Source organism: Amblyomma americanum, chromosome 8 (genome assembly GCF_052857255.1).
Source record: "Amblyomma americanum isolate KBUSLIRL-KWMA chromosome 8, ASM5285725v1, whole genome shotgun sequence".
Taxonomy (NCBI): Eukaryota; Metazoa; Arthropoda; class Arachnida; order Ixodida; family Ixodidae; genus Amblyomma; species Amblyomma americanum.
The window spans coordinates 104,028,200-104,044,876 of NC_135504.1; the positions used below are offsets into that span (position 1 = coordinate 104,028,200).

A 16,677-nucleotide genomic window follows, 5' to 3' on the forward strand; every position below is an offset into this window, starting at 1 on the left:
TTCCGACACCGTTTCTGACGGGCAATTTCTGGAGTTGTGGGCATGTGCGTAAGCATTAGAAGCAACACCGTAATAAGACCCGGTGCCGGTCATGTGTGTGTGTATAGGTGTGTGTCTGTACGTGGTTGTGACTCAGTCTAAATAGACAAACAAAAAGCTTCTGTACGCTCAGCGCCGAGACGGATTCGTACGAACACAGGAACTATGCTGGCCGATGCTTTAAACCACTCGCCCATCGCCACTTTTTTTTAATTTCCTGTTTACGCTCGTGTTGTGCCCTGCTACTACTCGGCCATCGCCACAGGAATTCAGCGAGTTTGCCAAACTGTCAGACTTTCGAGCTGTGTGCCAAACGCAAGCACTTGTTTTCCGAGCTGCGTACAGAGAACGCCAGAGATCTATGGGACGCGCAATAGTTCGCGTCTGGAAGATGTCAGGAGTAATTCGCAAGTGGGTGCTGTTGTGACTTGGTTTGTGTGGTGGGGCAGGGTAAATGCAGTGCAGGCTTGGATACTCAACCATCAAGTGCTTTCACCTTCATGGAAAGCAACATGACAGGAGGAGGGCTCAGAGCAGGCGCTTCATAGGCAGAGGAGGAAATTCGACGTTTTTTGTCAACGCTTGCCAAAGCTACACGCCTCGAGCGTGAAACGGAGACAGAGGTAGCGAAAGAGCAGCGTCAAGTGGCAGCAGCTGCAGCGCAGGCATGACACTGAGCTGCGAAGCCTCAGGCAGCCACATAGGAGCAAAACCAGCTGAGTAAAGCTGCGCCAGAGGAAGCAGAACGATGGCGATGATCTGTGCACAGTGAAACGCAGCCATATGAAGACAATCGGCATCCATCCATCCTCTGTTTCCTTGTAAATAACCACTTCTCTATTGTAGCGGTGCATGGTAGCTATGCAGAACCTTTTTCTCTGCCTAACCTGCTCCTTACTGTCCCTACTTCCATTCTCTATTGTAATATGGGGATAGATGGTTAGAAATGTTTCAAGCTCGAGGCAACTGAAAATCTCCGCTGCTATGGGTCGCGCGAGAGGAGACGCGGCGAATAAGCCTCTTCTTTGAGGATTTAAATATTAGAGTTCTCGGCACAAAATTGCTTCTGCGGCGTCTTAAAATTATGTACAGCACCAATGATGGATGGATGGATGGATGGATGGATGAATGAATGAATGAATGAATGAATGAATGAATGAATGAATGAATGAATGGATGGATGGATGGATGGATGGATGGATGGATGGATGGATGGATGGATGGATGGATGGATGGATGGATGGATGGATGGATGGATGGATGGATGGATGGATGGATGGATGGATGGATGAATGGGTGGATGGGTGGATGGGTGGATGGATGGGTTGGTGGATGGGTGCTTGGGTGGGTGGATGGGTGAGTGGATCGATGGATGGGTGGATGGATGGATGAATGGGTGGGTTGATGGATGGATGGATGGATGGATGGATGGATGGATGGATGGATGGATGGATGGATGGATGGATGGATGGATGGATGGATGGATGGATGGATGGATGGATGGATGGATGGATGGATGACGTTCGCAACCATTATTCCTTTCGAAATACTTCTCAGTACTTTACACTTGTTGTACCTCCATATTGCCCTCTGTTTTTTATCCCAGAATCCCTTCGACCGTTCGCTCTAACAGGCTGATAGTGCTCTTCGGCGTATATCTATCCTTCGTTACCTCATACCGCTAAGTATTTTTATTCGGGCAGTCTTGGTATTTCATGGACATGTATTGTAAGCTCCTGTTTAGCTGTATCTTTTAAAACCATCGAAACTTACTTAATTGCCGTAAAACTGAAAACTAGACCGTCTCTTTTGTGTCCACAGCAAAAAAAGTTTGCCAATCGCCTTGGCTATCTACTAACTGTACAATATTCTCCGCATACATTAACCCAGGCAGCCTTTGCTCAATGCCCTTTCCACCTATTCTGTACGACAGATTATATAAACTAGATACTTTCGTTGTAGCCCTGTTTCCATATTTATCACATAAAGCATTAATACCAGCAATGAAAGAGAACAACATTGCCTTAATCATTCTAATACAGCGCAAACATGACAAGGACGACGGAAATCTGCAATGAAACAAGACAACGAAATGAAACAAGACAACGAGACGTCCTTCTATTTCGTGCGCTGTTTTATAATGAGTACCTACCAACTCGCCCATGCTTCTACTTTGCCTTAATCCTTTGCCTACTTTGACAGTTGTCGCACTATTTATCCCTTCCGATGTCATTTCAACTTTATGTCTCGGTATATTTCCTGTAGGAAATCAATTACATTATGACCGATACCTTCAATTTTTAATAGTTTCATAACAGTTCCATTTTCACGTTGTGGCACATCCAGGAGAGATAAATGCAGAGGTGCGTTTTCCACTTGAGCTATTTTTATGCATTGGGTAAGCACTAACTGGCTATCATTGAAGCGCCTACCCTTTCTGAACCGATTCTAAAGTTCTCAGAGCATCTGAATACTTTTTACGCATGACTCTATTTTTAATTTCACCATTCAAATTGCAAGCCTATAAATAACACATCTTATCGTAATCGATCTGAAGGACATTATGTTCATCTTCTTTTATTTATTTACAAATACTGCAGGCCCTATTCGGGCCCAAGCAGGAGTGGGTACATACAACAACGTAAATTACCAATGCCAATTAGCAATTAAGAACACAACAAAACATGTACATACATCATTGTAACACTATACATAACAGAAATAAACATGAACGTACAACAGTGCAATACGTAAACAAAATAACAATGAAAAAGCGTAACGCAAAAGAAACTGCTTTCATTGCGGTTACCTTAGAGGTCAAAGAAAAGGTTATTTGAAAGCTGAGCGAACGATTCTGTTGTATTAGAGTTAACTACTTCTTCGGGTAATTTATTCCATAGTGAAATTGCATGGGGAAAAAGAGAATATTGATGGATGTTAAGGTTACTAAATGGTTGCTTAATTGTTTTGTTGTGGTTTGTACGAGCGGAGCGCATGGGGTGCTCGGGTAAATAACATTCACGCGCTATTTTGTAGTGACATGGTACAGCTGATATAAAAATTTGATGCGAGATACGATTCTGCGGTGAACTAGTTTTTTCAATTTCGCCCTGTCGCGAAGAACGGACACGCTTGAAAAACGCGAGTATGTGTAGTATATAAACCGCAAAGCTAAATTTTGCACTCTTTCTATTTTCTTGATTAAATATTTTTGATGAGGGCTCCAGATTAAATCCGCATATTCGAATTTTGGTCTGACAAGAGCATTGTATGCTGTTAACTTAACGGTCGATGAAGTACGGCGCAATTTCCGTTTCAAAGATGCCAGCTTTTTTAGCGCGTTGCTGCAAACGTTTTATATATGGGGTTCCCAACTTAAATTGCCTGTGAGTGTAACACCTAATACTTCACTCGCTGGTTTTTTTTTGAATATAAGAATTATTAACCGCAGCGGGGGCCAAGTGGTTAAGCATCCGCCTCGCATGCGGGAGGTGCGGGGTTCGATCCCCAGTGCCGCCGGGTACCCACCGGTGATACAATGGGTACAAGCTTTCCCCTGGTCTGGTGCTCAGCTTATTTAGGGTGAAATGCTTGGGAAATGCGTCTTCGACCCCACCTTGAGAATTTGAAAAATACCTTCTGCCATGGCGCTCTTTGGCCATAGATGCCCTTGCGCCATAAAAATCCATCACCATCATCACCCAATTATTAAAAATATAAGCAAAATCTAAGGGTTCTTTCTGTTGGTAAATGTAATAGCTGCCGTCTTCAAAGTGTTTAGCTTCAGTCCCCATGTTTCACACCATACTCTAATTGAGTGCAACGCGTCATTAAGCCTTACTTGGTCGGAGTGATGATTTACACTAGTATAAATAACACAATCGTCCGCAAACAACCGGATCTTCACAGGCGATTGAACAGGTAAATAGATGTCATTGATATAAACTAAGAACAACAAGGGACCGAGAACTGACCCCTGTGGCACCCCTGAGTGCACTTCCAGTGTACCAGAAACGCAGTCTTTAACAGGAACGTATTGTTTTCTTGACGACAAATAAGATTCTATCCAACGGAAGATATTGCGTTCAATGCCCATTGAGAGCAGTTTAGTTACTAAATTGGCATGCGGAACTACATCGAACGCTTTGGAAAAGTCCAAAAACACTGCATCGATTTGACCCCTCATATTCAGCTCATTCATAAAATCATCCGTTATCTCAGCTAACTGTGTTATTGTGGATAAACCAGCCCTAAATCCATGTTGATTTGCATGAAGTAAATGGTTATTCTCTAAATGTGTTATAATCGCTTTAAATAAAATATGTTCTAGCAGTTTACAAGTTGTGGATGTTAAGGAAACTGGTCTGTAATTATTTAGTTCTAAAGGGGATCCAGATTTGTGAATCGGAACTATCCTTGCAAGGCGCCAGTCATCTGGTATCACACAGGATTCTAACGATGTTTTATATATTACATATAAGTACTCTGCTACCCAGATTGCGTATCTGTTGAGCAAAACATTAGATATTTTGTCCGGACCTGATGACTTTTTTGTCTAGATTACGTAAAAGACTGAGGACGCCGTTTTTGCTTAAATCTACTTCGGGCATCGGATTACGAAGCGCGTAAGGTTGCAAGTGCGCGTGCGATGCGTTTATGGTAAACACCGATTGAAAAAAGGCGTTAAATTCATTAGCAATGGTCAAAGGATCGTCAATGCCTGTGCCAGATGTTCTAATCTCTGTGATGCCGCTTTTATCTTTAAATAAATATTGCCAGAATTTCCTTGGTTGCTCCGACATGAAAGAAGTCAATGTGGAAGAAAAGAACTGATCTCTTGCAGCGCGCACTTTATCTTTGAAAGTGCGTACTAGACTTGCAAGTTGATTCCTGTCACCACGTTTTCGAGAGCGTTTTATTATGCGTTTCCGATGTATCAGATTACGATCCATCCGCGGGTACTCCCTGTTGATGCGCTTTTTCTTCGAAGGCACGTAGGTGCTTTCACAGTGCATGACTATGTCTTTAAACTTTGACCACAGCACATTAAAGTCATTTGTCTCAATAAAAGAAGGGAATAAAGATTCCATACAACTAATAATTCCGTCATCATCAGCATGCGTATAGTCTCTTACAAATGTGTCAGAAGGTTTAACATACGATCCCAAGCCCGAAATAGGACACTCAAAAACAAGTAACTGATGATCAGATATACCGTCCTTGACACTGACTGAGCAGTCTGAAAGCGAGCTACTTGCAAACGCAACGTCAAGTACAGCAGAGCTGGAAATTCTTGTAGCATCCAAAACCAACTGGGTTAACGAAAACGTAAATGCAGTTAGTAGTAAGGACTCAGCATTTTTGGAATCTTTATCTCCTTTCCCTTTAAAAATCAAATTCATATTACTCTGTCGCCAGATGTCCGGAGTTTGCTTATTTGTTATTACTGTATCCAATGCTTTTAACAACGTTTCCTTGCTTCTTGGACCAACTTGATTATCAGGTTGATTGGAATTTCTTCCTTCCCTGCGGTCGTGCAGTTAGGAATATTCGTCTCTGCCTTTTGTAGCGTTAGCGACATTACGTTATCATTTCGAGCCTTCAGCATGGCGGCGCCACGGTCACGTGGTTGGTCACGTGGTTGGTTACGTGATTGATAACGTGATGCGAAGCAGCTGCTGGTGGCGCGGTGCCATGGCTTTTCACGTGGTTCGTCACGTGGTTGGTCACGTGACCAGCCACCTGGCTGGTCAAGTGCCGCGGAGCAGCTGCTGCTGCCGGCGGCGCGAGCTGCAACACCTGTGCGCATGGGCCGTGTCAAGTAGGAAGAAGATGAGAAGGAGTGCCTAGTGAAACGCAGCGGTGAAAGCCTGACTTTACAATTCATCTGGTTAAGTTCCAGTCGGCCAGCTGTAGTATCGCGTCACTCGAGGTTTAACCAGAGCTGAACCACCATAAATTTTTCCAGTTAAGACTGGCCAGTTCTAAGCATACGTCTATTATGCTGTCGTGTATTGCACCCTTATTTGGGGAGGCTATATCATATCGTTGCTCCTAAATAACTCAGCTATAACAGACGTAATGTGGTTGAGCGCTGTCCCCCTTCGCAACATTTTCCTCCGGCATCTTGAATCTATTTCTGCAATCTTCGATACCCAGCCAGGTTTTATGTTTCCAGTATTTTCTTGGCCCTCCTTTTGTCGCATTGCAAACTTTAGCATGCGAGCTATTAGTGGACTGCTTCATTTTAGCGTGGACTCTTACCTGCACTTCCTGTTTGTTTTGGCGATAAGATTCTTATCTTTAGTAGTTTTTCTTAAAAATAACAGGTTTTTCGTTGCTTCTTCGCGTTTCCTTGAAGCCGTCCTTGTTCGACGGCCTCCTCATTTTTCTTATTCCACCAGCTTCCTCCTTATTCACCAGCGGTTTACCCTTTTACTTGTTTAATTTCTGTACTGATTAATAGTTCAAACGGATAATAATCCCGCTTTTCCATTGGGCGTTTCTCTATTGCTTGTTCTAAGCCTGCCTCTATTAGCGCTATTTGTTCGTGGTTTAATCAGGGCTCTTTTCATATGGGCTTCCAATTGCTGACTAATATGCTGATGATCACTTCCCAGGCTGTATTCCGCCTCTTCATCTCTTTCCACTTTTACGAGCTTGCTGTAGATTCACTCTCGCATTATGCAGTAGTGAATGGTTGTCTGCGTGTTACAGCATTCCCACTTGATTTGTCCCTGACATTATGTTTCTGTATATACAATAACTACTTTGTGGCGCTCACAGAAGACTATGAATTACTTCCCGTTGCAATCTGCGCATCCTTCCAGATCCTTGAAGTGGCCATTCATGTCAGCCAGGAGAATCATATCGGCACCGTTTACAAACTTTTATATCGTCATCAAGAGACTTAACTAGATCTTTGTTTTCCTGCCTGCATGTGTCCTCTGTTCCTAAATAAACTACCCCTAGCCATGCCCATTTACCGGTAATAGTTCCTGATACCAAGATATGTTATTTGAAAGTTGAGTTTGTTCTTTGCAAATTTGTTGTTTGCTGTATCAGCCTGCCCACCCATCACCCGCTCTTCTCCGTTGTTGCTCTGTTGCACTCTTCCCAGGCATAGCCATCAATAAACTTTGGACCTTCTATATCCCTGAGATGTGTCTCGCACAGAGCGTGCACGCCTATTTCCTTTAACCTTTAACTGGTGTTCTCTTTCTAACCAGTTCGCTCTCTTTCTTTCTCCTTGCATGATTATGTAACCGGTCCTGGTGTTAAGTTTCTTTTTGGTATGGATGGATGGATGGATGGATACGGCTGAACCCTTTACATCGGGCGGTGGCTCAAGCCACCTAGCCATGTCTTGTGAAATTTTACTCCTGTCTTGCTTTTAGCCACCAATCAGATAACCTTCGCTTGGTTACTTCTAACCTCTTAAAATCCACTTTTCCTTCACTATCCCTAAACCCCAATGCCTTGGGTAAGTCAGCCCCGCTGCCTTCCACTGTAGGGTGAAGCCCTTTACAGAAAAGTATCAAGTGTTCAGCCGTTTCCTCCTCCTCTCCGCACGCAATGCACAAAGTGTCTATCTCCTGGTACCTAACTCTATACTTCTTAGTCCGCAAAACTCCAGTCCTGGCCTCAAACAACAAAGAACTTCCCCTACAATTATCATAGATATTTTCTTTGACAATTTCCTGTTTAAAGGTCCGGTATGTTTCTAGTGCCGATTTCGTCAGCATCCCTGTTTTCCACAAAGCTCTCTCTGTTCCTTTAACCTTTTTCTTAACCGATAATTGCTGATTTGCCCCCTTACTGCTGTCCAGATATTTGCTTGTCAATTTTCTAGTTCGCTTTCTCCATTTCGTGTCAACATTCTTTATATACAGGTATCTGAAAACTTTCCTAGCCCACCGCTTTTCCTCCATCCTTCTCAATCGTTCCTCAAATGCTATCTTACTGCTAGCCTCTCTGCTCTCGAAAGACGCCCATCCCATATCACCCTGTACCCCCTGATTTGGTGTATTGCCATGTGCTCCCAAAGCTAACCTCCCTACTCCCCGTTGCCTAATTTCCAGCCTTGCTTGAACATCTGGCCTCATACACAGGACCGCATTCCCGAAGGTCAGGCTAGGGACCATCACCCCTTTCCAGATCCCTCTTACCACCTCATACCTATTGTAATTCCACAGTGCCCTATTTTTCATGACAGCTGCATTCCTACTAGCTTTATTCATTACATATTTTTCATGCTCTGTCAGATACTCAACACTGTTATTTATCCACACCCCAAGATACTTGTACTCATTCACTACCTTTAGCACGAACTCCTGTATTCTATGCTCGCCGCTCTCTTCATTAAATGTCATGACTGCAGATTTTTCCTTACTATACTTGAAGCCTAATCTATCTCCCTCTGTACTGCATATGTCTAACAACTTTTGCAGGTCTTCCTTGTTGTCAGCCATTATCACTATATCGTCCGCATATATTAGTCCCGGTAATGTCTGTTTAATCAATTCCCCTTGCTTGAAAAAAGATAGGTTGAAACCTAGTCCGCTCCCCTCTAGCTTGGCCTCCAAACCTTGCAGGTACAACATGAACAACAAAGGGGACAGAGGACATCCTTGTCTAAGCCCCCGCTGTATCTCTACAGGCCCTGATACATTTTTTTCCCATTTTATGAGCACTCTGTTACCTCTATATATATCTTTTAAAAGATTAATTACTCCATTTTCCACATCCAATGTGCCCAATATTTCCCACAAATGCTCCTGAGTAACGTTGTCATAGGCTCCCCTAATATCCAGAAATGCTAGCAATAAGGGCCTATGTTTCTTTTCCGCAATTTCTATACACTGTGTCAATGAAAATAGATTGTCCTCCAACCTCCTTTGTTTCCGGAACCCATTCTGTAGTTCCCCTAGCACCCCCTCGTTCTCCACCCAAGCCTGCAGTCTATCCTTTATAATTTGCATCACCACCCTGTAAACCACAGACGTCACTGTTATGGGGCGATAGTTACTTACGTCTGCTTTGTCCCCCTTTCCCTTATATATCATGTTCATTCTACTTAATCGCCATTCATCGGGGACTTTCTCATCCACTATCATTTTGTTCACTACCTGTATTAATGTTTGCTTGGATTTTGGTCCTAACTTCTTTATCAACATAATCGGGATACCATCTGGTCCTGTTGATGTGCCACTAGGAACCTTCTTCTCTGCCCTTTCCCACTCTCCTTGCTCAAGTGAAGCTATTGCTGTAACCGGTCTATCCTCCTTCGATAAATTATGTACCACGTGCTTTGCTGAAAATTTTTCCGTCATCCTTGTTCCTATGTGTTTTATTGCTTCATCCCCTTCTAGTCGAATACCCTCATCTGTAACAATAAACCTTTGTTCTAGCCTAGTTTTATTACTCATTGCATTTAGATGTTTCCAGAATTTTTGGGCTGCTTTTCTATCCTTTTTATTTACTTTTGACATCCATTGGGCACCCTTTCTTCTAATTTTCTCATTAATCAAATAGGATGCGTCCCTTCTACACTTTATGAAGGTATCCCATTTTCTGTCTACTTCGGGTTTTGGTTCCCCCCTCTTCTTGGAATATCTGTGTTCCCTGGATGCTTCCTTGCGCTTTTCTATTGCCCTCTTGACCTCCTCATCCCACCAACTCTTGGGTTTGCATCTTTTCCCTTTTAGCTTTACTCCCACCTTAGCTAGCTCTAGCTCCAGTAATCGAGTTAATTTGGTATAAGTCCATTCTGTTTCGCTATCCTCAAAAATTACTTTCTCGATTTGTTTGGCTGCTACTTCCAATTGCTTTTCTGAGTAAAAATTTCCCCCTGATTGTTTATCTTGATTCAGTCCTACATTGCTTTTTCTTCTGAAGCTCAACTTGATACGCTTGTGGTCACTACCTAGACTTCTGGAACCATCTTCATCTATGCTCATTACCCCTAATCTGTTATACATCCTCTGTGACATTAGTGCATAATCTATCGTCGAGTGCAGACTCCCCGCCTCCCATGTTATGAGCCCTTCACACTTCTCGGTGCTGTTGCATACAACTAAATCATGCCTGTCACACATGTCCTGCAGCATGCTTCCTGTCGAATCCGTGCACCCATCCAGGTCTTCTATGTGTGCATTCATGTCGCCTAATATAATTATCTCGCCCTGTCCTCCTAGCTCATCAATGTCGCTTGCAATACATTCTAACATTTTCCTGTTTTCCTCTTTGGCATTAACCCCTGTCCACAGGTATACAAAGCCAAGGAGTGTTTGCTTGCCTGCCACTGTTCCTTTTAGCCATAAATGTTCCCTGCATCCCAGTCTAACCCTTTGAAAATTCATACTTTTATGAATGAATGCCCCAATTCCACCTCCCTTTCTGCTGCCCTCTGTTCTATTGCAATATTCCCATGCGTAGTCTGGGTTACAGGGTGGTTGCTCCATGTCTCTAAGATGTGTTTCCGCTAAACCATATACCATTAATTCCTCCTGTCTTAACTGTTCTTCTATTTCCTCCCATTTCAGTCTATTCCTGCCACCTTGCATGTTAATGAAACCTATATCTGAATTAACTTGGCCCTGGCGCTTGCGTCTCTTTCTTCCCCTATGGTTCCATTGCCCGTTTGATCTTAATTCTTCCTTCTCTACACTGGTTCCTTCAGAGCTCTGGGTCCCCCCAAAAAAGCTGTTGCCTGGCGACCTATCCTACTACCCACCTTCTTGCCAGTGGCACCACCGTAGTGGATGCCATCCTGTGCAAAAGGGTGGGGCCTAACCTCGTACACTTCCCTGTTGACCTCCATCACCTCGTATCTTAGTCGTCGACTCAATAGCCTAATTACCCGATTAGTCTCCACGACCCTCCTTTCCGTTTCGCGAGCCTGCCTCTGGACCTCTGGGATTGTGCATATGGTCACATGCACACTCTCAGAGGCCTCTCTAAGCCTACGCATCCCCACCTCCAACTGCGTCTCAAGATTCTGGCTCCTCCCCTGCAGTACATCATTGAGACCAGCATGGATGACCACAAGGTGTTCGCCATCCATGCTACCCACCACCACCTCCCGGGCTCTGGCCATTGCATCCACCATGCACTTTCCCGACTGAGCCTCCACCTGCACCCGCCTGTCTGCCTTCACTGCCGTCAGAACGCCTCCCTCAACCCTCGCTACATTCGAGTCCCCGACCACCAGAACTCTCCTGTGCCCCAAACGTTCGCTTCCTAATTCCATCTGTTGGCCTCCGGATCGCTCTAGCTGACTCTCCTGCCGCTTTACGCTATTGTCGCGAGTTTCCATGCCCGCTTTAACCTTTTTCATTTCGTTCGCATTTTTCTCACTCAATGCTCGCTGCACTACAGCACTGTACGATCGACGAGCCTCGTCCTCCACCTGACACTTCTCCGAACTGGGGTGCCCAGCCGGCCGCGACCTGAGCGCTTCAACCTGTTTTTCTAGCTGGGTCCGCTTTTCCCGCTCTTCTTTAATCTCGCCCACCATTCGCTTCAACAGGGCGGCATTATTCTCCTCCTTTTTAATCAAATCGGCGACCTGAGCTTCCAGCTTAATCCGATCCTCTCGTTCGACCTGCCGGTCCGCATTAAGTGCATTAAACCCAGCTTCCCATTCCCCTTTTAACGCATGAACGGCGTCCCCAAACCGCTTGCACATCTTACACACGAAGCTAGCCTCACCCGCCTCGGCTAAGCTCCCGAACCCTGTCTCATCTAAGTAACACCAACGGTCGCACTCCTGGCACTGTACTAACTCCCCGTCCTTGTCCTCCTTAACTTTCCTAGCTTGCCGACCCATCGTCCGGCCGACTACGCCTTGTGAAAGCCCGCCAAAATTCCTATGCGTAAAAACCCGCCAATATAGCGCCAAATAGCGCCATCTATGAGCTGTCTTAAGAACCGCCACGCCTTTCCTGAAATGCATTTTTACATCAGCGCTCATTGGCAAGATTTTATCAGGTTTCGACTGTTTCTTTCACTTTATCAGGTTTCTACTTTATCAGGCTATTAGGCTTCCTACATCTTAGGTGAAATTTGGAGTGGAGACTGTGAGGCCGACCGAAGAAGTTTCACTGGAGGCATTTTTTTACAGCACATTTGCAGAAAAAGAGGCGCTTTATCGAACTTAAGCCCCAATGCAAGGTATTATCTTTCATAAAACTATGTTGACAAAGCTAATGACCGACTATTGTGGAAATAAGTTTCCTTACCAGTTTTACTAAAAAACTCTAGGTGATCAAATAAATGCAATGGAAATCGGCAATGTGTATAAGTGCAAGATTCCTGTGATTAATTTCTGGCCTAACAGCAGTGTTGAAACCACTTGGAGAGCTGCCAAATTAAGAACCTAATGTTGGACTCTTCTATTTCGGACTAAGACACAGATAAAACGATAACATATAGTATATTTCGCCTATCCATTATCGGCATGCGTTTACCAAGTGTACAGGCGGCCTCAAAAGTCGTCATACATTATTCATTGTTTTAGGCTGGACAGGGAATACTTACAGCACTCTTATAGGCTGAAACCCGCCGCGGTGGCTCAGTGGTTATGGCGCTCGGCTGCTGACCCGGAAGACTCCGGTTCGATCCCGGCCGTGGCGGCTGAATTTCGATGGAGGCGAAATTCTAGATGCACGTCTACTGTGCGATGTCAGTGCACGTTAAAGAAGCCCAGTTGGTCGAAATTTCCGGAGCCGTTCACTATGGCCTACCCCATAGCCTGAGTCGCTTTGAGACGGTAAGTCCCCATAACCCATAACTCTTATAGACTGCAAGCAATAGAAAAGATCTGACGCTGATTCCAATCAGCTACGCAAATGTAAAGCTTCAGGAATGGCATCAACGCTGTGCTATACTGCTGGAAAATATAGCGCTGTGGCCTTAAATCCTTTCACCTAGCCTATGTTTTTAGTGCTATAAATCTTGATATCGCTCGCTTCATTTTTGAGAACGGCATGGCGTTTTTTAGTATATGCTGTATCTTGGCATTTCTGTAACGGGCGTTATCACGTTACAAATACTCTGAACATATGTACTTCTGTAAAAGATATGCGCCAGGCCCCAAAATGTTGAAAGCTGTAGATGTTGCGTAACGCCTTAGTGCTTGCACCAGCTCGAACTGTTCGCTAAAATTGCTAGAACAGGCAGTGAACATGAAAATAGGTTTGAACACTGGACAATGCGCGTCCCAGGGCCTAAATGCTATAACAAACCCACGCAACACATATCTCAGGGTAAGAGATCAGCTTCCTAAATCGTTAGAAAACACATAAGAGTCACGTTTCATTGTGGGCATTCATTCTTTATCTAGGCAGTATATTCAGCGTTACCACGTAGTTTCTGAGACTGCATGGGGCACCTGTTTTCAGCATGTGACGAGAAATTACATTTTCTTGCCCGTCAAAGATGACTGCCTGGTTTCGTCCAGATTTGTATAACCAGATCTTTCCGGTTTTGCATCCTTCCAAGACACAATTCACGACATCTTCTTTCCTTCCAAGACCCTTCCTTCTAGATCTTTCCGAGACCAGACCGTCTATTTCTGTTAGTAGGTCAAATCAGCTAATTGCTGTGCGACCCCCATTGCGTCTTGCATTGTTTTCACATTCTTCTTAGAGAACGATATAAACTGTAGTGTATTTTCCTGTTCATACTTTACTTCTTCGTTCATATCATTTCTATATCTGTTGCATTTAACACGTAAGCGCTGCTACAACGCAGGGTATTTACTGCAATTTACTGGATAATTCTGGATGTCAAATGCACAATTTTTACGCTCACTAAAACAAGGAGATGTTTCATCACGTATCAAGTAGAATTAATACTAACAGCATCATATTATTTGGGCTCCACCAGTTTCATTAGAGTCCTTGCTTCAGCAGTTAATGAATTACATAAAACACATTAACAACAATGTTTTCCGCAGAACTTCGAAGTACAGTGCAAATATTCATGTCCTGGAACATAGTAAAGGATAGAATTCGCATATGCGTTCTACAAGGCGGTGCATTAAGGAAAGAACATATTTAGCGCATGAGCGAACGAAATAGGAGATTACCTTCTCAATACGATGAACCTCGACGATAGGGTTCTAATAGAATAAATATAGCTGGATAGGACGTGCTTAAATAGCGTCAGTGTAGTGCATCAGTGGCCAGCTAATGAGAATTGCCTTTTGATCAACGTTCTCACTGCATGACATCTGCGACTGGTATGCGGAAGATTCTCAATAAAATTGCTAATGAACTAATAATGCTTATACTGTGAGGTTTAATGACTCGAAATGACACATGGGCTATTTGGAACGCTGCAGTACAAAGGTCCAGTATATATTAGACCTCCTGGGCCTCCCAAACATGCAGCTGACATTCAACAGCACAACTGAATTTTTGTTTTGCGCATCCATTGACATACGCCGCCGCCGCCCCGATCGAGCAGCCTGCTTCGGATGTGAAACTGAATGCCAAAGTGACTAAGCCCCTATGGCTGATGTTCAAAAGCATTTAAATATACTTTTTGTATATATCAGGGATCAACAACAGGTATGGCCGATCGAATAATGCGTTCATCTTCCGGTGGAATGGAAAAATGAAGCGATGTTTTGTACTCAGACGAAATAATTTCTTTTGGGAATTTTCAATCACATGCCAAATTCTCGAAGATGAAAGATAAATATTAGTATATTCAATAATATTTTATTTAATTTGGTAGGAAACGAGGGGAGGTAGCATGGGAGACCAAAGTAGCTGCGAGAAATTTTTATTCGTATTTCCTTTAATATGCGTTTGTAGATAACAAAACACGAGCAAGCAAGGGCTGTTTATACCAGTGCGAGCTTTTTATTTCTGTTATTGTTAATGTGTTGTAGATTACCACAGTGAAATATTTATGCCTACAGAACATCGATGTGTAAACTGGTTGCTTCCGTAACCCGAGGAACCAAGACAGTTAATGCGGCGATATTCTGCCATGCGCTTAGCACAGCTTAGTATTTTTTATCGTGAGAACCAAGCCGGCGTGGAAGTGATGTGCACGCAAAGCTGAAGACATGATCTAAATTTTTCAAGGATCGAGTTCCGGACCAATTAGTAGGATAAGCGACATAAGTGACATTAGATAAAATGTGAGTTATGTTCTATCGTAAGTATAAAAATGAAGGGCATCATAAAACATTATGGCACTATTTCACTAATTTATGCTGCAACATCTTGTAGCGCAGTTTTCCCATTTACATTGCTATGTCGAGAACAACCAGATTCATTACACAGTTACACAGAAAATTTGTTGGCAGAACGCTTTTTTCGCTGCTGTGAAAACTGAAAGCCTTTCACGAAAGTAACCTACACGTAAAAAGCATCTTAGTGCACTTTGTAGAGAAAAAAAAATTGCTGATGGCTTCGCTCTGTTAGGCCACGATATACGTAGCAAAAGCGCGGAGACTTCTGCATCGGAAGAGTGCATTCATTAGATGCGCCTTTTTCATAGTTGAAGCCTGAACCGTCGTGGCTGAGTGGTAGCGTCTCCGCCTCAAACGCGAAAGGCTCTGGTTCGATCCCCGAGCGTCGGCAAATCTTTTTTTTTTATTCAGCGAGTGTGCTGACGGTTTCAGTGGCTCCCATAGATGCCGCCACCGAATGCGTTGTTCAGCGGTTAAGCGAATCCTCCGTTAAGGCGCGTTTATACTCCGGCGTAACGCGCCCGCGCGCTGCACGGCATAGTGACGTCGGCCAAAGCGAGACCCCCAATACTCCAACTACGCTTGACCGCAGACGCGTTCGGCCGCTTCAGTGCACTCTAACCGCACTGGCGAAGACTTGGAGCATGTCTCTATACTTCGCGCCGAGTGCGCCAGCCGCCGCCGGCCCGGCCAGATCGGTTTAGCTCCGCGACGAGGCGCGCGTTGTGACGTCATGTGCCTCCTACGAGCACCGCCACGGCGAAATCGCAAGTTCGCGGCCAGTAAAGCTTTCGCTTCAAGAGGTGCGGAAAGCGGGTGTAAATCAGGGGTCTGGCAGCGCTGAGGAGGCGAAGAACCAGCTCCGATAGCGATGAGGATCGAGCTGTTTTTCTATTCTACTGCTCGAACTGCGGCGGCCTAGCGCCAACCTCTTCCTTCTCGGCACTGTGCCGCCGCCTGTGGCCAGGGCACAATGTGAGGGGCACTGCAGAGCTCCCCCCCCCCCTCGTAGAATGAACGCGGCAGGTTCTGCCAGCTGATATGTTTGGAGGAGGCCGCACAGAATGGTGCCACTGTCGAAGCGAGAGTGTCTGTAGGAACCACGGTTGGATGAGCGGAAATGTAGCCTTGTTTGGGTCTGTCAGCAGACACGACGTCTTCACGGCCATTGTTGTCGAGCATGAAAGTCTTCATCGCACGATATAGGACGCGGAACAGTCCATCGTAGGCCTGCGCAAAGGGTTGACTGACGTGCTCACGGTGTACGAAAAAATGTCTGCAGGAGTCAAGATCCTGGTGGACAAACACCAACGGAGGGTGACGGGCAGCAGTGATGGCAGAACTAATGTGGCGAAATGTGTCGCTTACGTCTCGGAGGTGGAGGGAAGCATCATGGATGAATGGAGGAGACGCAGGAGAAGAATTCC

The 16,677-nt window shown here is 44.6% G+C and overlaps 1 long non-coding RNA gene across 1 annotated transcript in view; it reads right to left on the reverse strand.

The window, feature by feature from the left end:
- The window catches only part of LOC144100605 (uncharacterized), a 52,049-nt gene extending 37,822 nt beyond the window's left edge, over positions 1-14,227 (reverse strand). Inside the window, exons 1-2 of the long non-coding RNA XR_013307755.1 lie at positions 14,132-14,227; positions 12,580-12,675 (exon numbers count right to left, since the gene is read on the reverse strand). This is a non-coding gene — a long non-coding RNA (uncharacterized LOC144100605). The remainder of the gene's footprint in view (positions 1-12,579; positions 12,676-14,131) is intronic.
- Positions 14,228-16,677: the final 2,450 nt, after the last annotated feature.